Source organism: Vombatus ursinus, unplaced genomic scaffold, assembly GCF_900497805.2.
Source record: "Vombatus ursinus unplaced genomic scaffold, bare-nosed wombat genome assembly UNPS02009062.1, whole genome shotgun sequence".
NCBI classification, from domain to species: domain Eukaryota; kingdom Metazoa; phylum Chordata; class Mammalia; order Diprotodontia; family Vombatidae; genus Vombatus; species Vombatus ursinus.
The window spans coordinates 13,169,332-13,193,356 of NW_020948840.1; positions in this window are offsets into that span (position 1 = coordinate 13,169,332).

Sequence of the window (24,025 nt, forward strand, 5' to 3'; positions counted from 1 at the left end):
GAAATGGCATCCAAACTAATTGAAAGACACTAAGAAGGTGAGGAGTGAATGTGTTGTGCACATGAATTGGCATGAGCAGCTGCTTGGTTTCAGATCCATCTCTTTCACATTCCTGTCAATTTCATTCTGAAGTCTTATATAGCATTCCTAGACTCTATCTGAGAGGAGAGCATTTGGCTCATCTTATTTACTATTTGTTAAGTTTAGAATAAAAAATAAAAAATAAAATAAATATACAAAAAAGAATAGAAGCCTTTGGAGAAACTCATCATCAATTAAAAATCCTTTTTTTTTTTTGACTCTTCATAGGATATCTGCAATGACATAGGTGTTAATTGAGCATCCTGTTGTTCACCTTGCTTGATGCCAATACTGAAAAACCATCCATCAATAATCATTTAAGTGCTTACTATGTGCCAGGAACTGTGCTCATAAATTTAGAGCTAAAAGAGACCAGAGAGATTATCTAATTAAATCCTCTCATTTGACAGAAAAGGAAACTGAAACTCGGAGAGGATGTCACTCCAAATCACACAGGTAGTAAGTAGCTGAAATGGAATTTGAACCTAAATCCTCTGATGACAAAGTATTTTTTCAGCTGCCTCCCCTGAGCTATCCTGATGCTGGTGATGAACATTTCTGTATTTACTTATGCTTGTCCTGAGACAAGACTCCAAAAAAATACATTGCTTAATCTTCAAAAAAAAAAAAAAAAGATTGATACATTTATGTACTTTGTTTAGCCAGAACAGATACTTCCTATTAAAGATCCAAATAGGCCATTTCTAATATAATTCCCTGAAACAAACAAAAAAAGGCTAGAATCTTTATTTTTTAGAGGAGGAATGTGTCCTTTAAGCAGCTAATATTGAACATTATATTTGACCAAATTTTGTGTCCTCATCATATTAAGTGGATAAGGTGACAGAGTCCCAAGATATAGCCTATCTTCCCTCAGTGTGGACCCCTGAAAGATACACCCAGGTTCAAGTCACAAGTTGAGCCAGGATCTCTTCAAAACCACAGCTTACGAGACCTCATCCATTGCTTCTTTTTTTTTTTAATCAGACCAAATCACAGACTATATTAACTCAAAACAAAGACATTGAATTAAATAGAAAACAATATCAATAAGAAGGAAAATTCTCTTCATATACATGTGGCCACACTCTCCCAACAATTTCCATGCCACCTGTGGGAGAGGACCATGCCACATTTGGAACACCTCTACCTCTGAAGAGGCTGGACTACATTGGCTAGGCTGTATTTGGGTCTCATGACAGATTATGCGCTAAAGGTGAGTAAAGGTAAGACAGACTATCAATCACCATCAAGAAAATATTAAAAATCACTAATAATCAGAGAAGGGATAGCTATATAGTGCAGGGGATAGAGCACTGGGCTTGGAATCAGGAAGAGTCATCTTCATGAGTTCAAATCTGGCCTCCCTGGGCAAAGCTCTTAATCCTGTTTGCCTCAGTTCCTCATTGGTAAAATAAACTGGAGAAGGAAATGGCAAATCACTCCAATATCTTTGCCAAGAAAACCCCAAAATGGGGTCATAGAGAATCAGACAACTGAAACAACTGAACAACAACAACAATAATAATCTGAGAAATGCAAAATAAAACAACACTGAGATGTTATCTCAAACCCATAAACTAGCAAAAATTCTAAGAGATGGGAACACTCATTAGAGAGGTTATGGGAAGAGGCCATCTATGAGGATCCATGAATTCATTCATTTTGAAAAACAATTTGAAAGTATACAAGAAAACTTATCAAATTGTTCATACCCTTTGACTCAGAGGTTCCACTAATAGGATTATGTCCCAGAGACAAGAAAAGGTACAAAAAACTTTTCATAGTAGCATCTGTGATAACAAAAGGCTGGAAACAAAATATGTGTCCAGTTATTAGGTAATAGCTAAATAAATTATGCTCCTTTATGAGTATAATGAAATAATACTGCTCTGTAAGTAACAATGAATGTGAAGAATTAAGAGAAATGTGAAAAGACTTTTATGAAGTGATACAGCATAATGAAAGCAGAATGATATCTACAACATACAGAATGACTGCAACAGTGTATATAAAGCCAACATGGTGAGGCACAAAACCCGTCAGATATAATGGTCTAAAGGACTGCATTCCTTCTTTTTGTAAAAAGTCAAGAATCTAGCTTTTTATCAGGGAATGCGTGTTAGAAAAGATTTATTTGGGTCTTTACTAGGAAGTGTCTATTGTTTCTAAAAAAACATATCAAGCCTTTTTTTTTTAATTAAAGAATGTATTTACCTAGAATCTTAGGAGTCTAATCTAAAGGAAGTGGGGGAGAGGGGTGGAGGGATAAAGAATACAGCCTATATCAATCAAGCTAGAGTCATAATGTAGGGAAAACAGCAATAGAGTTAGCCAGAAATTCACTGGAGACAAAATCCAAGAAAGGAGATAGAAATATAACTGATGGCTTCAGGTGTCTATAGATAAATATGCATAGCATGAATAACAAACAAGATTAAATAGAGCACCTAATTCCAGGAGGCAAACTTAACCCATAGGTATTTTTGAGACTCGGTCAGACGAAACCCATCACTGTTGTTGTTGCTGTTGTTGTTGTTGCCGCTTCATTTTTGAAGAGGACCAATGACATCACCATCTTGACTCCTGTATGAATTGGGTTTAGGTGAGGCAGAGTTACACAAATTCATGGACTTCCCTTTCTCTTCCAGAGTGATCAAACTCTAGGGGCAGGACAAAAGTCAAGATGACTGGCAATGGCCTGGGATGCAGTGGATGACCTTGGCATCTTCAATATCCGACCAAGCTCTAAGCACTCCACAAAGCCTGCTTCAGCCGCCTTCATGGCCATTGATTGGAACAAACTATTCTCATTTGCTCATTCTTTGGGGAGAAGTCTTCACATGCTTGGAGCAGACATCCTCCTAACTCACTAACAGGTCTGAGGCCTGTTGGTTACCCTCAACCTGGTTTAGCCCATCTACCCAGAGGTTTCCCAGAGTGTGGCCACTGTGCATGCTATAGCTTCTTGGAGGCACAAGTGAGAGTTGAGTGACAGGTGAACACCAAAGGTGGTTGAGCAGCCCTCACACCAAAGGTGTTAATCCTCCCTGAATACCTCGTACACTGTAATATCATTCTGGAAGGGTATATTTATTAAGTAAATGAATTTTTTTTAAATTAGTAAATGTTTACTATATTCAAAGCACTATGCTAAGTACTAGAGAAACAAATAGAAAAGCAGTCCCTGCCCTCAAGGAGCTCATTTCCTAATGGTGAAACAACACACATAGGGGATTTCAGCTTCAGGTTCAATGGAAAAACCCCATGAGCTAGCGCTGAGATTTGTTTGACCCAGCCTAGTAGTAAATCGATGCAGCAGCTGAGACACTATGTCATGCAAGCTTGGGAGCACCTCGTTCCTCAAGTATGCCACATCCAGAAGTGAACTTGGTGGGGGCAGTGTTTTGTGGCAAACCCTTTAAGTATGAGTCCACTCTCCCCAAGCACTGAGGTGGCAGAGGACAGTGTGCTTCCAGTTTAGGAGGCTTTTGTACTTTTGTACTTCTCAGTAAATATTCCTTTATTAAAGCTAATTAACATAAATTTGTTAATTATATTAAGGAGAGATCAATAGGTAAATTGATATTACAGTGTTAATAACTGGTTAGATGATATTAGGGCGTTGGTAACCAGTCAATTCATATTAAGACAATACATCATATGGGGGCCCATGAACAACGTTCCCAGAGGGAAAAAACCCTACTCTTAAGAAATACCCCTAGAACTCTGGGGTTTTTTTATTAATTTATTTTTAGTTTTCAACATTCACTTCCATAAGCTCCCAAGTTCCAAATTTTCTCCCCCTTTCTCCTGCTTCCCTCCCCAAGATGGCTCTATACAACCCCTAGATCTCCAGGGAGTAGTAGCCAAGCTGTGGGCACCCAACCTGCTAGAGAAAGTGTGGATTGGGAAAGAGTCTATCTGTGCTACATGTTCACTGAACAAAATATTTATTAGCTAATCTCTATGTTGAGAATGCTGTGCTAAGCACTGGAAGAATATAAAAAGTTTGTATAAGACATAGCCCATGACATCATAGACCTTTGAATCAATTAGAAGCATAGCTCTGATACACAATAGTACGTGATAATTGCAGTAGAGAGATGCAAAGAAAAATGTTATTTGAGGCCCAGCGACAAAGGTAGTATACTACAGGGAAGCATAATTGTTTTTTTTTTCTCTACCCCTCTCATTTGATAAGCTCATCATTGCCCATGAGTTCAGTTATCATCTCTCTGCTCATGATGTCCAGATCTTTATGTCCAGCCCTATCTCTCTCCTGAGCTCCAGTCCCTCATCACCTATTGGGTATTTTGTAGTAAATGTCCCATAGGTACATGGCATCTCAAACTCAACAAGCCCAAAAGAGAACGCATTATCTTTCCCCACAAACCTACCTCTCTTAAACTTTCCAATTACTATTAAGGGTACCACCATCATCCCGGTCACTCATGTTTATACCTTCCTCATTCTCACTCCATATTTGCCATTTGCCAGATTTTATCTTCTTTCTCCACAATCAATCAATCAGTCAACCAGAAAGCATTTGTTAAAAGCTTACTACATACATGAACTATTCTAAGCAATTGGTGTACAAAGATAGGCAAAAATCATCCCTACCTTCAAAGAGCTCATATACTACAGGGGGGAGATAACATGTAAATAAATAAGTACACACATAATAGAGAGTAAAAGGAAGGTAACCATAGAGAGTAAGACTCAAGTGACTGGAGGAGCAGGAAGTTCTCCTGCCAAAGGTGGCATTTGAGCTGACTCTTGAAAGAAGCCAGGGATGTCAAAAGATGGACTTGAAGAGGGAGATCATTTCAGTTTGGGGATATCCAGTGCAAAAGCACAGACATGGGAGAGTATCACTCTCTTATTGCTGGACGGTGAAGTGTATGGAGGGGAATGAGGAGTAACAACACTGGAAACGTAGTAAGGGAGTCAGCTGTGAAGAGACTTAAATATCAAACAGAAGACAGTATATTTAACCCTACAGGCACTAGGGAACCACTGGAGTGTATTGACTGTGTAGAAGATGGGGAGTGTGTCGCATGGTAGATTGATGCTATAGAAACATCACTTTGGCAGCTATGTGGAGGAAGACTTGAGGCAGGGAGACCAATTGGAGGGTGAATGCAGTAGTCCAGGACAGAGCTGATTCCCTAGGGTGGTGGTTGTGTATGAGCTGGAGAGAAGGGGATCTAGAAGAGAGACATGTAGGTAGAAAATACCTGTTCTGGTTATGAATTAAATATGCGGGGTGAATGAAAGTGAAGGGCTGAGAAGGACACTGAGGTTGCAAATCCCAGAGACCGGGAGAATGTGTGCTCTCAAAATTAAGAAGAAAGTTAAAAAGAGGGGAAGGTTTGTGGGGAAAGAATTAGTTTAGCTTTGGACATGTTTAGTTTGACATACCTATGGGTCTTCCAATTCTCAATGTCCAGTGGGACATTCTAAAAGCTGAATTGAAGCTCAGAAAAGAGACTAGTATAAATCTGGTCATCATTTGCATAGAGATAACAGCTGAACATGAGAGCTAATGAGATCACCAGGAGAGATAGTATCTCTCCTATTCATCCCTTTCATTCCATACACACAAAGCCACTAGCCTGGTTACCTCTTTTGGGTATGTTATAGTTGGGGCAGCTAGGTGGTGCAGTGGATAGAGCACTGGGCCTGGAATCAGGAGGACCTGAGTTCAAATCCAACCTCAGATACTTGATACTTACTAGCTGTGTGACCCTGGGCAAGTCATTTAACTCCCAATTAGTTGGGAGAGGGCTTTGATCAGGACCTCTGACCAATTGATTTCCCCCTAGCCCAATCAAAATTACAGAAGAGGCAGGTTAACACAAGGTATTAGAAGAAGTGCAAAGTAAATATGCCTATGCTCATACCTCTTTACAAGATGAAGAAGTTTTGTCAATCAAGCGTGATGAAATCAGAGAGAGGGCGGCTAGCCATTGTCTGGCTAAAGGACTGAGCGGAGGCCATTTAGGAACATCAAAGACGGCCAGTTACGGAAGAAGAGAAGGAATCTTGAGAAGGAATCATCCTTCTATAATAAAATATGCACAATTCTGTTTAGCATTTGAAGCTCTTCACAATGTTGTGTGCATCTTATCTTTCTATGCCAATTTTTACATCGCTATTTTTCATACACTCTAGGCTTCCACCAAACTGGACCACTCAACATCCCTTCTCCTGTCTCTGAGGCTCTACACAGGCTATCCCTATTGCTTGGTATGTACTGCCTCAACCACCCCTTCAGGCTCATTTCAAGTCTCGGCTTAGATGCCACCTCATAAAAGAGGCTTCTCCTGATTCCTCCTCAAACTGTTAGTGTCTCTGTTCAAAAATAATTTTGTTGGTTTTTTTTTTCGCACGTGTTTTATATTTACTTAACTGTGTGTATTTATACTAGCTATTCCCCATGTTTAAAATGTACTCCCTTTGCACTTCTACCTCATGGAATCCCATGTTTCCTTTAAAACTCTTTTCAAGCCCTGTCTCTGACATGAAACCTTTCCTGATTCCTCCAGCTGTTAGTCCTCATTCTCCAACATTATACTGTATTTATATATTTTGTGTGTAGTCTGTATATTTTTATATATGTACATGTTGTCTCCTTCATCAAAATGTAAACTCTTTGAGGGTAGGAGCTATTTTGTAAAAACAAAACTGTTTTGTCTTTCTCTATTCAGCACTTAACATAATGTCAGGCACATATTAAATACTTTAATCAATTCTAGATTAGTTGAATTGAATTGAATTGATTCTTGCTCAGGGAAAATTGTACCAAAAGTCTAGGGCTTTGTTCTCATCTTGCCTGAGAAAGCAGCAGATGAATCAGCCATTTCACAAAGGTAGGAGGACCATGCAGAGTGGCAAGAAGTCAGAGAAGCTACCATGCCCTCCCCATCTAATCACAGGAAAATAAAGACCAAGAAAGAACTTGGGATGTTGAGGGAGTGTTAAGATCCAGACAGACACTTCCTTTTATTTGGGATTGTAAGTAACTGTATATTTGCATCCTTGTCTGGGATCAACCATTGATCTATTGGTTTGCTTTCCTCCTTCACTTAAATTGGCTTTTTCCCCCTATGATATTGTGAACTATGGCCAACCTCTCTTACGTGTGTGCTAGATTGCTTCCCCTCCAATCTTCTCCAGCAGATTGCAAACCGCACCTCTTCCTTGAATTTTCAACCTCTCCTTATCTATTGGTTCTTTCCCTTCTACCTTTAAACGTGCTCAAGTCTCATCCTTAAAAAACCTTAACTAAGGCTCTAATATTCCTTCAAGATATTTATTTTGTTTATGTCCTATGTATCCATATATGTGTATATTTACCTATATATGTTTCTCCCACAGAATATAAGCTCTTTGAGGACTGGACCTCTATCTCTTCTTCCTTTTTCAGCCCAACTCCTAGAAAAAGTTATCTATACTCACTGCTCCCACTTCCTCTCTTTGAATTCACTACTCAACCCTTTGTAGTCAGGCTTCTGACCTCATCACTCAACCGAAACTGCTCTTTCTAAATTTATGAACAATATCTAATTGATGGTCTTTTCTCAGTCCTCACATCCTTCTCTACTGCTTTGCTGAATTTGACACTGACGATCTCCCTCTCTTCTCTGGGTCTTTATAACACTTCATCCTCCTGGTTCTCCTCCTACCTGTCTGCTTCTTTCCAGTCTCCTTTGCTGGCTTATTATCCATATTGTGCCCCTAAACTGTGGATGTACCTGAAAGTTTTGTCCTTGACTTATTTCTCTCTATATTCTCTTTCTTGGTGACCTCATCAGCCCTTGTGAGATTAATTATCTTCTCTATGCAGATGACTCACAAATCTGTATCTCCAACTCTAGTCTTTCCCCAGAGTTTCAGTCCCACATCACAAATTGCCTATTGGATATTTCAAACTGCATGTCCCAAAGACATCTCAAATCCAATATATGAAAAACTGAAGTGATTATCTTCGCTGCCAAACCCTTCCCTCTTCCAAACTTCTCTATTTCTGTCAACGGCACCACTATCCTTTGATTCTCCCAGATTCATAACTTTAGCATTACCCTCAACTCCTCACACTTACCCCACATATTCAATCAATTTTGCCACTTCTGCCTCCACAACTCTTGCATCTGATCCCTTCTCTCTACTCCCACAGTTGCCAACTTAATTCAGATGCTCATCACCTCTCTCCTAGATTATCACAACAGCCCCCTTACTAATTAGTTTCCCTACCTTGCATCTCTGCCACTCCAGTTCATCCTACCTACTGTGCCAAAGTGATTTACCTAACATGTCACTCCCCTACTGAACCAATTCCAATGACTCCATAATACTTCTAAATTCAAATCTAAATTACTTTGTTTAGCTCTTAAAGTCCTTTACAACCTGGTCTCAACCTATCTTGCCAGACTCTTTGAACATTACTCCTTTTATTGTATTCTGTGATTTATCTAAACTGGCCTTTTCTCTGTTCATCACACATGACATCTCCCATCTCCATGAACTGACCTTTCCCCATGTCTGCAATTCACTCCTTCCTCACTGCTGCCTCACAGAAACTCTGTCTTCTTTTAAAATGTAGCTCAAAGGGGCAGCTAGGTGGTTCAGTGGATAGAGCACTGGCCCTGAAATCAGGAGGACCTGAGTTCAAATGTGGCCTCAGACCAAACACTTGATACTTACTAGCTGTGTGACCCTGGGCAAGTCACTTAACCCCAAATGGCTTCAAAAAAAAAAGATGCAGCTCAAGTACCACCTTCTACAGGAGGAAATTTTTCTGATTCTCCCAACCACTAGTGTCCTCCCTCCCAAACTACCTTGTATTTAACTTCTTTGAATTTATTCTCTTCATATTTATTCTAGACTTACTTATTTACATTCTTGTTATCTTCCCTGTTAGAACATAATCTCCTTGTGAATAGGAATTGTTCCACTCATTGCATTTGTATCTTTGGTACCTGGCACTTAATAAATGCTTGTTGATTAATTGATTCTGTGCTTACAAGTATGTATTGGTTAGGTATACTGGAAAGTCCCATGTTCACATTTCCCCAGGTTTCCTGGGTTGGGGCTACAAGCTAAAAAGGTAAGAAAATCCTCCCTAATATACTCAGGCCTTTGATGACACAAAAATCTCTGAAACAAAAAGTATAACAGTCTTCTACAAGAAATGATGATATTTGTGATCCTCCTTTAATGTCATGTTGTTGTTCTTCAGTTGTTTCAGTCGGGTTCAACTCTTTGTGACTCCATTTGGAGTTTTCTTAGCAGAGATACTGAAGCACTTTGCCATTTCCTTCTCCAGTTAATTTTACAGATGAGGAAACTGAGGCAAACAGAGTTAAACGACTTATCCAGGGTCACACAGCTAGTAAGTGTTTGAGGCCAGATTTGAACTCAGGGATATGAGTCTTCCTGACTCCAGGCCCAACACCCAATCCTTTGATTAATTTTCACTTATTTCTCCCTTCAACAGTGACAGATCACTGCTAGGCAGCCCAAGCACTCTATCCCTATGCACCAAATAGAAAAAAGACCTAAACGAAGGCCTCCAGCATACCAGTTAAATCCTCTATGGCAAGCCTGCACAACCTGCGCCAGCCCAAGAGCCACTTGGAGGCACGCCAAAGGATTTTGGATGGCGTGCAAAAAATATAGAGGGATCCTCTGTGGCTCAAGGGCCACAGGTTGTGCAGGCCTGCTCTCCTGCAAGTTTGTGGGACAACATGCATGTGTGGACCTGAACAGCTTGCAATCGGAATCAGTGAAGGGAAGGCTCTCATTGATGGAAATAACAAATCCATTTACATAGTCTCACTTCAGAAACTCAGGGTAAGATGAAACAGTCATTGACTCTAACATATTGAATATTCTTTTTGTGTCAGGTTGAAGATGCATAGATGAACTTGAGCTACTGACTCATACTGACATAAGTAGCTTCTGATAAATCCTTTCCTATGGAGAATGTTTAACTTATCTAATGATATATGTTTGCTTTCAGAATTTTTCCTTTTTTATTTTTTCCAGATTCATCCACATGTAGAATATGGACACACAAATACACTCCCACCACTCCCCATTGCCCTATGTACATTGTGGGAGCAGAACGTATAATCCACAATTTCCCTCTGGGTCATTTTTTTCAAGTAATAAATCTGAAAGAAGACTGAAAAGGAAGTACTCTACAACAAGAGAAAATCATTATAAGCCAAGGTTGGCCTGGAGAATTATAACTAGATAGACTTCATTGAGAAAAAGGCACTGAGTAAGAAATCAGATGACCTAGTTTCAAATATCAATTTTGCTATTTGTTATTTGTGGACCTTATGCAAGCTAATTGCTCTGGGCCTCAGTTTCTCCATCTGTAAAATGAGGAAGTTGGACCAGATGACCTCCAAGGTCCCTTCTAGTTCTAAATCTATGATCCTATAAAGTTCAGGGCCACTTTGACTAAGACTAGGTATATTTGTTTTATATGTGCATCTGGTACCTTATCTTAATGTATTATTTCTGAATTTGTATATTCTTTTTTCCTTCATAAAGAAATCCTATCAAATACACTTTTGTGGTCTGCAGTGTGAAAAATGGAGTTAGATGAAATAAAGGAAAGTGGATTCAAGAAATAGGACCCAAAGGAAGCTGGATACTATATGTCATTAGGTTTTAAGTGGGATAGATCTTTGAACCAATGGAGCCAGGTCAGCTTTAAGGTCAGGAAGATCTAGAAAGAGTTCAGGAGAGTGCTTCAAACTAGAGGTCTGTGATAAGGAAGTTTTAGAAATGCACAGGAAAAAAAAACCAATTCAAAAGGGGACATAAACAAGTGGAATAATTTTATTACTACTTTGTTACATTTTATATATAGATTGATATAAATTTATATATGTATGCATATATATCACAGATATACAAAAGATATAGATAATAAATATATATTACATATATACATATATTTTAAATACCCAAACTGTATGTAACAGAAGTTTACAGTTTATTATATAATACTTTTTCTTTTGTATATTGAAATGTTTATAGTTTTTAATGATTGTTAAGTACACTTGAAAAATAAAATTTAAAGTAAGCATTAGATATAGACAGTAATATAATTGGCCAGGCCCCTAAAGGCCAAGACTGTTTAAGGATATGGCAGATTTTGAGGTTCTAAATAGGCAAAGAGGAGTTAACCACTGTAAAGAAGAATGCCTAAAGTCTCTGAGTCCAAAGTCCATGAACTGCATACAGGCAGGTAGTGGATTCTAAATAGGCACTCCCAAGCTAATTATTCAGGAGTTCAGAACAAACCACAAGGAACAGACAGGTAGCAGGTTTCAAGTAGGCAATCTCAGTGTCATTGTCCAAAAGTACAGCCTAGGTGGGAGGTGATAGACAAAGCAACTTTCAAGTGGACAAGCCAAAATCAATGCCCTTATGAACTGGGAGGGCCCTACAAATAGCACAACGGAGTTATAACTCCTGGCAGCAGGGCAGAGGCTGCCTGTTCTTTGCCCTAGTTTAAAGTATGCTATTTACCATAACTAGACTGGGCAGCTAGAGTAAGCCAGGATTCTATTGATGCCTGTGATTTCTGCTGATGGCAGCCATGAAGACAAGTTATGTCATAGGATTCTAGATTTAGAACTGGGCAAATCAGTGTTTTTTTTTCTACTTTACTAAAGTCCTTCCTTTGCCATCTTCTCTCCTTGGAAAATTCTAGAAAATTGGGAGGGACTTTGGGGAGAGCAGAATATTTGGCACTGATAAAAGACTTGGGCCATTTCTGCACTGCCCCAAAGAGGGTTCCATACGACATTGTTCTTGGTTTCCCTTGTAACTTTAAAGGGAAACTTTTACAATGTCTGGAGCCCTAGAAGTCTTACAGATGAAAGAGGAGGATGTCCTCAAATTCCTTGCTGCAGGAACCCATTTGGGTGGCACTAGTTTGTACATCCAGATGGAACAGTATATCTACAAAAGAAATAGTGATGGCATCTACATCATCAATTTGAAGAGCACTTGGGAAAAGCTTCTGCTGGCAGCTTATGCCATTGTTGCCATTAAAAATCCAGCTCATGTTAGTGTCATCTCATCCAGGAAAATAAACATTTTCTTACCAAAAAAAAAAAAAGACTTAGATATCAATCAGATGAGTCTTTGACATCAATCAGTAGAGTCCAATCTACTGGTTGGAAGCCCCTAGACTGAGTCCTTCCAATTTTAATTGTATTCCTACAGATAGTGTGAATCACCATGTGGTTTGGGATCCAACTGAGCTTTCTTGTCATCTTCCCACAAACTTACATCCATTGATATTCACTCCTGGAGGAACAACTTGGCTAACACAGGTTTCAAGGGTCTATGGAGTGATATCACACAAGCATTCAGATACTGTAATTAGTTTTTTAATTGATATATTTGATTTTACTCAACAAAGACTTCCCAACTAACACTGCAATAAGCCGCCTTACAAAATACATTTACCAGATTTGGGGAAGGTGGCAGCATACTCAGATGCCAAGGATCCCAGATCCCTCCTCCCTCTACTCCACCCCCTTCCTCAACTCTCCGTTATAGCTTAGAGATTCACAACTCTACAAAGAGAAATACCTCTAGACTCCCTCAGCAAACCTCAGAATCTACAATGAATCTCTAGAGTCCTACAGAGATCCTGGGATAGACAAGTTGGGACAGGTCCCAGGAAAGACACAGAGGGCAGAGGGCAGGCATTGGAGCCTTTGGGGCAGTTACAACCCTCCCTGCCTGATGCTGGCATCGCCCCATTCCACTTTCAGAAAACTCTCATTGTTAGGAAGTTCTTCCTGACATTAGGGGACAAACTGACCTCTTTGCAATTTCTACCTACTGACCCTGGTTCTATTCTCAGGAGCCCAACAGAACAATTGCAGCCTTTCCCCTACATGATAACCCTTTAAATTCTTGAAGACAACTGTCATGTTCCCCAAGTCCTCTCTTTTCCAGGCTAAACATGCCCAGTTCCTTCATCTCATCCTCCTATGTTATGTACTCAAGGTCCTTTACCATCCTGGTTGCCCTATCTGGATACTCTCCCACTTATTAATGTCCTCCTTAAGCCTTGGTACTCAGAACTGAACTCACAATGCTCCAAATGAGGTTTGATGAGGGCAGAATGCCATGAGAATATCATCTTCTTATTCCTGGAAGCTATGCCCCTCTTAATGTAGTGCAAGATAATATCACACTTTCTGGTTGCTACATCACACTATTGAACTTCTCCGCAGTCATTGAGCACATATTTTGTTTCTGGTCCTCTGTTATCACAAATAAAACTGCTATGGACAACTTTAGACAACTTAGCCTTTTCTTGATGTAAATTGCCTCCTTTGAGTATAGTCAGAGTAGTGCTGAGGTCTTAGCCTTTTCCATGAAAATTCACAGATTCCACTTAGTACCACTATGGTAGTAGGATCTCTGAGTCTTTCTGAAGAACTTTAGTTCTTCAGACTTGTGAGATGCATGGCAGTGCCTGCATCAAAGAAGGGTCTATGAGCAAAGCAGAACTGTAGTAACTCAAAAGAAATGTGAGATGCACAAAGATAGAGACATCTCTATCCCCAAAGTTCAAACAGCCTCTTTGTGCTCAACTTGTGGTAGAGCCTTCTGGGCTCACATTGGTCTAATCAGCCACAGTCAAACACACTGTATCTTGACCCCAACATATATAGTGATGTCACATTCAGTGCATTCAGTACATGAGGTCATTCAATTGCTGCAGCAGCAGCAACTGCAACCTATGCCTAGAACGTATTCCTTCCTCAAATCTCTATCTGTTGAAATCTTTCCCTTCCTTCAAAGTCCAGTTCAGGTGCTACCTTCTTCAGGAAGCCTTTTCCATCTCCCTAGGTAGGTGTGATTTTTCTCTCCCTGAATCTTTTATTTCTCTCTGTTTGACCTCACTTATAAATTATTAATGAATGAAAAAACATTTATTAAATGTTTATAATGTGCAAAGTACTAAGTTAAGTAATGGAGATACTAATGCACTTACCACATTCTAACATATATATATGTATATATATGTGTGTGTATATATATATATATACATATATATATGATCTTACATATTGCTTTTCATTTTTGTAACTTGGCACCTACAACAGTGCCTTAAACATAGAAGTTACTTAATATTTTTTGCAATAATTCACAGAATCGCTGAGTATTAGAGTTGAAAGGGACTTTAATTGCCATCCAGTACAATCCATACCCCAAAATGAATCCTTACCAAAACAGATGCTAACAGTACTCATCTGAGCTCTGCTGAAAGACTTCCAATTCAATAGCCCCTTTCACTTTTGGATAACTCTAATTGTAAAGAAGCTTTTCCTAATATCAAGTCAAAATTTAATTCTACTCATTTCTCCCAGTTCTTTCCTCTGAGACCAAGATGAATATGCCAAATATCTCTTCCACAAGACAGCCTTTCAAATATTTAAACACAGCTATTAAGTCCCCACCAATTTATGTTTTCTAAGCTAATCATCCCTGGTTCCTTCAACTGATCCTCATATGGCATGGGCTTAAGGCCAAAATTAAATTAAGACGTAACATAATTTTTCGTCCTCTAGCTCCACAATGGTACAATGTGTCACTGAAACCACGAAATGGAAAACAAACTTTTGCCTATACCCAAATAAACCCACAGAAAGCTTACTTATAGCTTTATAATGCCCAGTTCTAAATCCCTGACTCAGAAATTTGGGTTAAATTCCTACAGCATTAGAGCTGGAAATGAAAACAGATATGAATTAGACAATGTTTCAATCAGATGGATTCAGAACTGGATGGCTGGATTCAAAGAGGAGTTGTTAATAATTCAATGTCAACTTAACAGGAGGTCTCCAATGGAGAACCCTGAGTATCTGTGCTTGGCCCTGTCCTATTTAACATTTTTATCAGTCTCTGGCCATGTAATTCCAATTGCGTGGGAGGTTGAGCCTGGTGGGTGTCTTGAACTCAGGAGTTCTAAACTGCAGGGGACTATGCCAGTTTGGTGTTTGTACTAAGTTTGGCATTAATATTGTGAGCTCCCAGAAGAGGGAGACCACCAAGTTGCCTAAGGAGGGGCAAACCAATCCACATTGCAAACAGAACAAGTCAAAACTTTCATGACAGCCAGTAGTGGGATCAGGTCTATAAGCAGCTCCCGAACTTCCAGCTTGGACAAAATAGGAGACCTCGTCTTAAAACAAAATAAATTTAAAACTTAAACTTAAACTTAAAACTTAAAACTTAAACTTAAAAACAAAATAAAACTTTTCAATGATTTGGATAAAATTACAGATAGCGTGCTCACCAAGTTTGCAAATGACCCAAAATCAGGAGGGATAGCTAATACACTGAAAGATACAGATAGGGTCCAAAAAGATATTGACAGGGTAAAATACAGGGATGAATCTAAGATGAAATCCAGTAGTGATAAGTGTAGATTCTTACACTTGTGTACCAAACCAAACAAACAGAAAAACCTTCACCAGAACAGGATGAAAACAGCTTGATTAGGTGACAGTTATTGTGAAAAAGTTTTGGAGGCTCAGTATGAGTCAGGAATATGACATGGAAGCCAAAATAGCTAATACCATCTTGGGTGGGTTACATTGAGGGACACAGCTGCAGGAATAGGGAGGTGACTTCTTCACTGTTTTCTGCCCTCATCAGACCTCATCTAGAGTTTTATGTGCAATTCTGGGGGACCTCAGTTTAAGAAAGACACTGATAAGCAGGAGAAGTGTCCAGAGGAGAGCTGCCAGACTGGCAAAGGATCTTGAGTCCATGACATCTGGAGATCAGTTGAAGAAATTGTTCAGCATGGAGAAGAGAAGTCTCAGGAAGAGACATAAAGACTATCTTCAAGAATCTGAAGGGTTGTCACATAGGGAAGAAATAGATTGGTTGCATTCAGAGGACAAAACCAGGAGAAGTGGTTAGAAATAGCAAAGAGGCAGATTTAGCCCCAATATCTAGATTAACTTGCTAACAATTAGACTTGTCCAAAAAGTGAAATGGGCTGCCTTGAGTGATGGCAGCTTCCTCTCCTTGAAGGTCTTCAGGCAGAGGGCTGGATGACCACTTGTCAGGTATGGTGTAGTGGGGATTCCTTTCAGGTATACATTGGACTAGATGGTTACCAAGGTCCCTTCTAACCCTCAGATTCTGTGATTCTCTCATTCTGTGATCTCAGAGATCATCTAGTCCCATCCACTCATTTTGCAAACTAGAAAAGCAAGTCCAGCAATGTTAAGTGACCTGTCCAAAGCCATGGAGTTAGTTGGTTTTCAAAGTTGTAACTGGAAGCTGTCTCCTAATTTGCTGTCCAAAGTCTTTCCAACTGTTATAAGCAAACTTTTATAACAAAAAATCAAGTTATCTTTCTCTATTCATACATTCACTAACATCAATTTCCTATTTGCCAATGGAAAAAGTTGGACTTCGAGTTCCATTAAGCACTTTCTCTTCTTTATCAAGTGAGGCACAATCAGGTTTTCAGTTTCGAAATAAAATTGTCTGTAGTTTATCCTTATCACATTTTATGCTTTTTTTTTTGCTTTGTATTAACAAGTTACAGGTAATTTACTTTTAACTAAGTTGAATTTAAAGAAAACTTTTGGCTAGTTCTGGTATGGTGTTATTTCCTTCAGCTGCTGGATAATCCTGGTAACACTAAAGCATTTCAGTCCTACTTGATAAGGATTCATGTAGCCTGAACTCTAATACCAAAATGAAAGTGAAAATAAATTTACTATGCAAGGTTGCAAATGCCCCAAAAAGGAAGTGAATTAATTCATTGTATAATTCTATGACTATGTTTACATAATGATATTTTACTGAAATCAGGAAGCTGGCTTAAAAGCTGTCTTGTGAGAAGCATGCAAAAAGAGTTGAAATGGGGCTGGAAGGGGGCAAAAACAGTAATTAATAAAACTAAAAATTAACAGGAAACTAGACCAAATTGATGAAAAGTCAGTCTAAAGGGCTGAAGCAAAAATAAATCTAGAAAATTCATTAAAATGTACCATGATGAGTGCTACAAGAAAAGCAAAATGAGCTTTATATTGCAAACTGGAAGCAACCTTTCTGTGCACACAACTCAATTCAATAGCTATTAAATCCCTATGGTATACAAGGTAATGTACTAAGTTGTTGTTGTTCAGTCCTTTCAGTTGTGTCCAACTCTTCATGACCCCATTTGGGATTTTCTTGGCAAAAAGTTGGAGTGGTTTTGCCATGTCCTTCTCCAGCTCATTTTACAGATAAGGTAACAGAGTTGAGTGACTTGCCCAGGGTCACACATTTAATGTCTGAGGACAGATTTAAACTCAGGCCTTTCTGACTCCACGCCCAGTGTTCTAGCCATTGTGCCACCCAAGTGCTAGAGATAAAAGGAAAAAAAATGAATATTTGCCTTTAAGAAACTTAATAGTCTACTAGACTGATATAACACATACAAAATACAATGATCCAAAGTAATTTCAAGAGGGAGAAAGCATTACTAGTGGAGGGGTTTCAAGAAAGACTTCTTGTAAGGAAAGGATGCCACCTGAGCTTATCCTTGAATGAAGCTAGGGATTTTATAAGGTGGAAGCAAATTGGGAGTGCATTCCAGATATGGGAAACACAGTTTGATTGGAATAAAGTATATGTGAAAGGGAAGTAAGACTGGACAGATAAGTGGGAGCCAGACTGGAGAGAGAGAGAGAGAGCTTTACTATACTTGTCAAGTATGATGACTGATTTTTCAAGTTTCAGTTGCACTGGGATATATTTGAACCCTTGCTATTGCCATTTATATAATACAACCGTGAGTGTTGCTTGCCCAAAGGTATCCTCGGTTTATCAGGCATCTTTCAAAAGTAAGATAGAACTTTACTACCTGTGTGATCTTCTAAAAAATTCAATCCCACTCGGCCTCAGTTTTCTTATCTATAAAATGAAGGGGTTGGACTAGATAGTCAAGGAGGGACCTTTCAGCTCTGTGACTGTGATTCTACACTGCAAAGATTTATCTTGCCTTAGGTAAAACCAACCCTATCTGTGAAAACTCAGGCATACAAAACAGCGAAGTAAGGAGTTATTTATTCATTTAACATATCCAAAATAGAAGTCCTCATCTTCCCTTGGAGAAGGAAGTGACAAACCACTACAATGTCTTTGCCGAGGACACCCTAAACGGGGTCATGGAGAGTCAGACATGACTAAAACGGTTCTACAACAGCATTGCCCCTGCATTCTTCTCCCAAACCTTCCCTCTTCTGAACTTGCCTATTTTCCCAGCCACCTAGCCTCAAAACCTTGACGTCACACTTGCTCTTCTCTCCTATTCACCCCACATGTCCAATCTGTTACCAGCCTCATTGCTACCGCTTTCCTAGTTCTACATTTTCCTTTTTGTTTAGCTTTCCATTAGATTTGTTCAGCTCTGAGAAAGGAACTTTAAAGTCTTCTACTATTACTGTGTAAGGACGGGATCAATTGAGTAAATCAACGAAGTTATCGCACTCTACCTAAAGTGATGAAATGCTATACCCTCTACCTTAACCTTGTGGAAATGCATCTGAGTTGAGTCAAATCAGTCATAGTCATTCCAACTGAGTATTAAAGGCCTTGATCAATTTAAATGTCTATGATGAGCCATTAGGTAACTGGAATGATGTTGCGGAAGAACAGTGTTTGAATTTGCTTAAGAAACTTGGTCGTGATCCATGGGTCTTCTATAAAATAGTAGACCAGTGCCAAACTGGAAAGTTCTTTATTCCAGTTAGCTCAGCAAATAGGGAACACAATTCTCCCTATACCACCACAGTCTCTGGGGAGGGGAGAGGAATTAGGTTCACAGTTTAGCCCAGTTCCTACATAGCATTAATCCCACTAAGTTCCAAGTCCAATGCCCTGCTGGGCTTGTGTACTAGCACTCTGGCTTCTCAGGGCTTCCTTGCTGTGCCAGGTTCCGCCTTTGACCTGGAATCATGGGATCCAGAGTTCTCAACTCCAGCTCCTGAGTCCAGGACCAACAAAACAAGATCAAAAACTGCAAGCCCATTTCTTGGAACGATAGGGCCTAAAGAGAAAAGGAAAGTGACCCTTCCCCAAACTATCTTACTGCATGGTGTCCTGGTATAGTGAATGAATCCTTCCTACCAATTGCTGATTGTTTTCCTAATATTGAACCATCCTTGAATCCTTGATATAAATCCAGCTTGGTTATAATGAATGATTTCATAATGGCCATAATCATCATGAATGATAAATTATTATAGTCTGCTTGACAGGATTTTGTTTAAAATTTCTGAATCAATATTCATTTATGATATTGCCTGTTGTTCTTTTTCTATGCTTTGTCCTTCCCTGGTTTAGTTATTAGAACTATATTTCTCTCATAAAAGGAATCTGGTAAAATGCTTTCTTTCTTTTTACCCTTTTAATGCATTTTATTTGGTTTTGAACAAATGTTATTGGAGTCTTTTATTTTTATGCCACAGTCATTTCTGTGTATATCTTCCTATAATCCCTACCCAAAATAGAACCCTTATACCAAAGAAAAGCAGTTAAGCAAAACAATTCCTACAATGTCTATCTGACAATGTATATAAAATTTTGCCCTCATAATTCCCTGACTCTCTGCTAACAGAAGATTTTTTTTAACCAATGTAGTTTATTATTTCACTTTTCAAGTAACAAGTTTTGTATTAATCTATCCCTTCTACTACTCTACCTCATCCTATTGAGCAAATTAAAAACAAAAACAAACAAAAAATAAATCCTTCAATACATAGCTACATAGTCTAAAACAAATTTCTATTTTAGCTATGACTATAAATGTATGTCTCTGCATTTTAAGTTCATTACTTCTCTAACAGGAGGTGACTGGTGTGTTTTATCTTCAGTCTTCTGGAATCCTGGTTTATGATTGCACTGATTAAAGTTTTAAAATCTTTCATAGTTGTTTTTCTCAGTAATGACATCATTACGTAAATTATTCTCCTAGTTCTAACTTCACTGTGGATCAGTTCATAAGTCTTCTAAAATTGTCCATTTCTTCATTTCCAGTGGCATGATAATATTCTATTACATTCAAATAACAACTTGTTTAGCCGTTCTCCAATAGGAAACTAGCCTCTTATTTTCTAGCTTTTGGTTATTATGAAAAAAAAGCTGCTATAAACATTTTTGCATATAGAGATTCTTTTAATTTCTTTGGGATATAGGCCTAGTAGGGTAAAAAAGAATGCACAGTTTGGTAACTTTTGGGGGTTGGTTCCAAATTGTTTTCCAGAATGGCTGGACCAATTCAACTGATGGTGCAGTAATGTACCTTTCTTCCCACAACTCCTCCAATATTTGTCATTTTTCTCTTTTCTCATCTTTGACAATCTGAGAAGTGTCAAGTTGAACCGCAAAATTGCTTTAATTTGCATTTGTCTAACTATTAGTGATTTGGAGCATTTTTATATGATTGTTGATATCTTGAATTGCTTCCTTTGAAAACTATTCATAGCCTTTGACCATTTATCTATTGAGGAATGATTCTTAGTCTCAGAAATGTGAATTCATTCCTTATATATCTCTGATACAAAACCTTTATTAGAGAAACTAGCTGCAACTATTTTTCTCAGTTACTTGTTTTTAATTACATTAAATATGTATAAAAATTTTTAAATTTTGTCATCAAAATACCCCATTTTAATCTTGCATGATCACCTCTTTCACTTAGTCATGAACTCTTCCCCAATCCATGTATCTAATGGTTCATTTCTTCTTTGCTCCTTTAATTTATTCATGCTATGACATTCTATATCTTTTATTGTTGTTGTTCAGTTGTTACAATTGTGTCTGACTCTTCCTGACCCTTGGCAAAGATAGTGGAATGGTTTGCCATTTCCTTTTCCAGCTCATTTTACAGATGAGGAAACTGAAGCAAACAGGATTAAGTGACTTGCCCAGCATCATACAGCTAATAAGTGTTCAAGGCAAGATTTGAACTCAGGAAGATTGTTGTTTTGTTTGTTTTGTTGTTGTTTGTCCTTCTTTTTATTTTTTTTTTTGTTGTTTCTGTTTTTTTTTTGAGGGACGTTTTATTTTTAATTTTTTAATTTTTTATTAATTTAATTTGATTTATCAATAATTACTTCCATAAGCTTTTGAGATTTAAATTTTTCTCCCCTTCTGTCTCCCCCTCCCACCCCAAGATGGCATACAATCTGATATAGGCTATACATATACATTCCTATTTAACATATTTTTACATTAGTCATGTTGTAAGGAAGAATTAGAGCCAATAGGAGAAACCTCAAGAAAGAGGGAACAAAACAAAACTGAAGAAAAAAAATAGCAAATAGTATGCTTCGATTTGTATTCAAACTCCATAGTTCTTTCTTTGGATGTGGATACCATTTTCCATCATGAGACTTTTGGAGATGTCTTAGATCCTTGCATTGCTGAGAAGGGTTAAGTCTATCAGAGTTAGTCATCACACAACGTGGCTGTTACTGTGTACAACATTCTCCTGGTTCTGCTTCACTTTACTTAGAATCAGACCATACAAGTCTTTCCAGGTTTTTCTGAAGTCTGCTTGCATTTCTTATAGCACAAAAGTATTCCATCACATTCATATACCACAACTTGTTTAGCCATTCCCCAACTGATGGGCATCCCCTCAATTTCCAATTCTTTGCCACCACAAAAAGAGCTGCTATAAATATTTTTGTACATGTGGGTCCTTTCACCATTTTTATGATCTCTTTGGGATATAGCCCTAGAAGTGCTATTGCTGGGTCAAAGGGTATGCACAGTTTTATAGGCCTTTGGGCATAGTTCCAAAGTGCTCTCCAAAATGGTTGGATCATTTCACAACTCCACCAACAATGCATTATGTTCCAATTTTCCCACATCTTCTCCAACATTTATCATTTTCCTGTTTTGTCATGTTGGCCAATCTGATAGGTGTGATGTGGTACCTCAGAGTTGTTTTGATTTGCATTCCTCTAATTCATAGTGATTTAGGGCATTTTTTCATATGACTATAGATGGCTTTAATTTCTTCATCTGAGAACTGCCTGCTCATATCCGTTGACCGTTTATCAATTGGGGATTGTCCTTCCTTTTTGAAAAGAACCAGTGACATCATACAGTGATGTCTTGATTAGTGTGTGAAATTGATTTAAGTGAGGCAGAGTTGCACAAAACTGTCAGCCTCACTCTCTCTTCCAGAGTTATTGAAGTCTAATGGCAAGACAAAAGTCAAGACTGGTAATGGCCCTGGATGCATGGATGACCTTGGTGTCTTTGATGTCTGATCAAACTCTAAGCACTTCCCCCAGTAATTGTAATTTTTGGGTTTATTAAACATTGTGTTCATTTGTTTCTGTATGTTGGATACCTAATTTGTTCCACTGATCAACCTCTCTCTCTTTTTTTTAACTAGTAGCAAATAATTTTTAACGATTATTGCGCTATAGTACAGTTTGAAATCTGGTGCTAAAAGACCCTGTTCCACCCCATTTTTTTTATTACCATTGAGCTTCTTGCCTTTTTGTTCTTCCATATTAATTTCATTATTATTTTTTCTAACTCTATAATACATTCCTTTTGAAGTTTGATTGACACAACACCAAATAATAAACTGATTTAAGTAGCACTGCCATTTTTCTATATTGGCTCAACCTACCCATGAGCAATTAATATTTCTCCAGTTATATAGGTTTGTTTTTATTTCTTCTTATCCATATTTTAACATTTGTTTCTGAGCCATTTGCCTGTAAGACTTCACAGAGAATATTGTTCTGAACATCTCTGGGTCAGTTTCCATTTTGCTTATAATGTCTAGCAACATTTTTAAACAAAATAAGTTCCACTTAAAGTCCTGGTTACCCAACTGTACTCTCATGAATTCATTATATGTTAGGCCCTCCTATATTCATCCCAGTTTGACTTATCTTTCCGTCCTACCTTCCCTATTACTGTAGAGGGCAATATTACCTTAGTCCCTCAGAATCACAACCTGAGTATTATCCTTGACTTCTCACTACCTCTCAACCCCCATATCTAATCTGTTGGCAAGGCCTGTCTATTTCCTCTTTGTAGCACCTCTTGAATATGTCTCCTTCTCTTCTTTGACACTGCCATCACTCTACTGCAGGCCCTCATCACCTTATGGCTAGATAGACTTTTGCAGTGGCGGGCTGATAGGTCTGCCTGCCTCAAGTCTCACTCCAATCCATCCTCCATGCTAAAGTGATTTTCCTAAAGTTCAGGTCCAGCCATGTCATACACACAAGTTCCCCAATTCAATAAACTCCAGTGGCTTCCCATTGTCTCTTGCATCAAATACAAAATCCTCTGTTGTTTAAAGCCATTCATAACCTAGCCCTTTCCTACTTCCCCAGTCTTCTGACACTTTACTCCCTGATACAGACTCCTTAATCCAGTGATACTGGCATTCTTGCTGTTCCCCAAATAAGTCACTCCATTGCTCAGCTCTGGGTATTTTTGTTAGCTATGCCTCTTGCCTGGAACAGTCTTCCTCCTTATCTCCACCAAGAACTTCCCTGGCTTCCTTTAAGTCCCAACTAAAATCCCATCTTCTACAGTAAGGCTTTCCCAATGTCTCCTAATTTTAATGCATTCCATTTCTTAATTATCTTCTACTTTTCTTATATATAACTTCCTCTTGGGTAAGATCTAGGATTCTCTTGGTTGAGCTGAGTTGCATCCATCTCAATGGGAGAGCCCCTTCACTCTGTATTGTTTGTATGTATCTTCCTATGTATACCTTCTCTGATTTCTGTTTTGCTATGATATGGTTAAACATGTTTCTTTGCTATTCATTGTGTGTATTTATTGTGGAACTGGTATTTGGAAGGAAAGGGTTTGAATATAAAAGGCTTTGAAC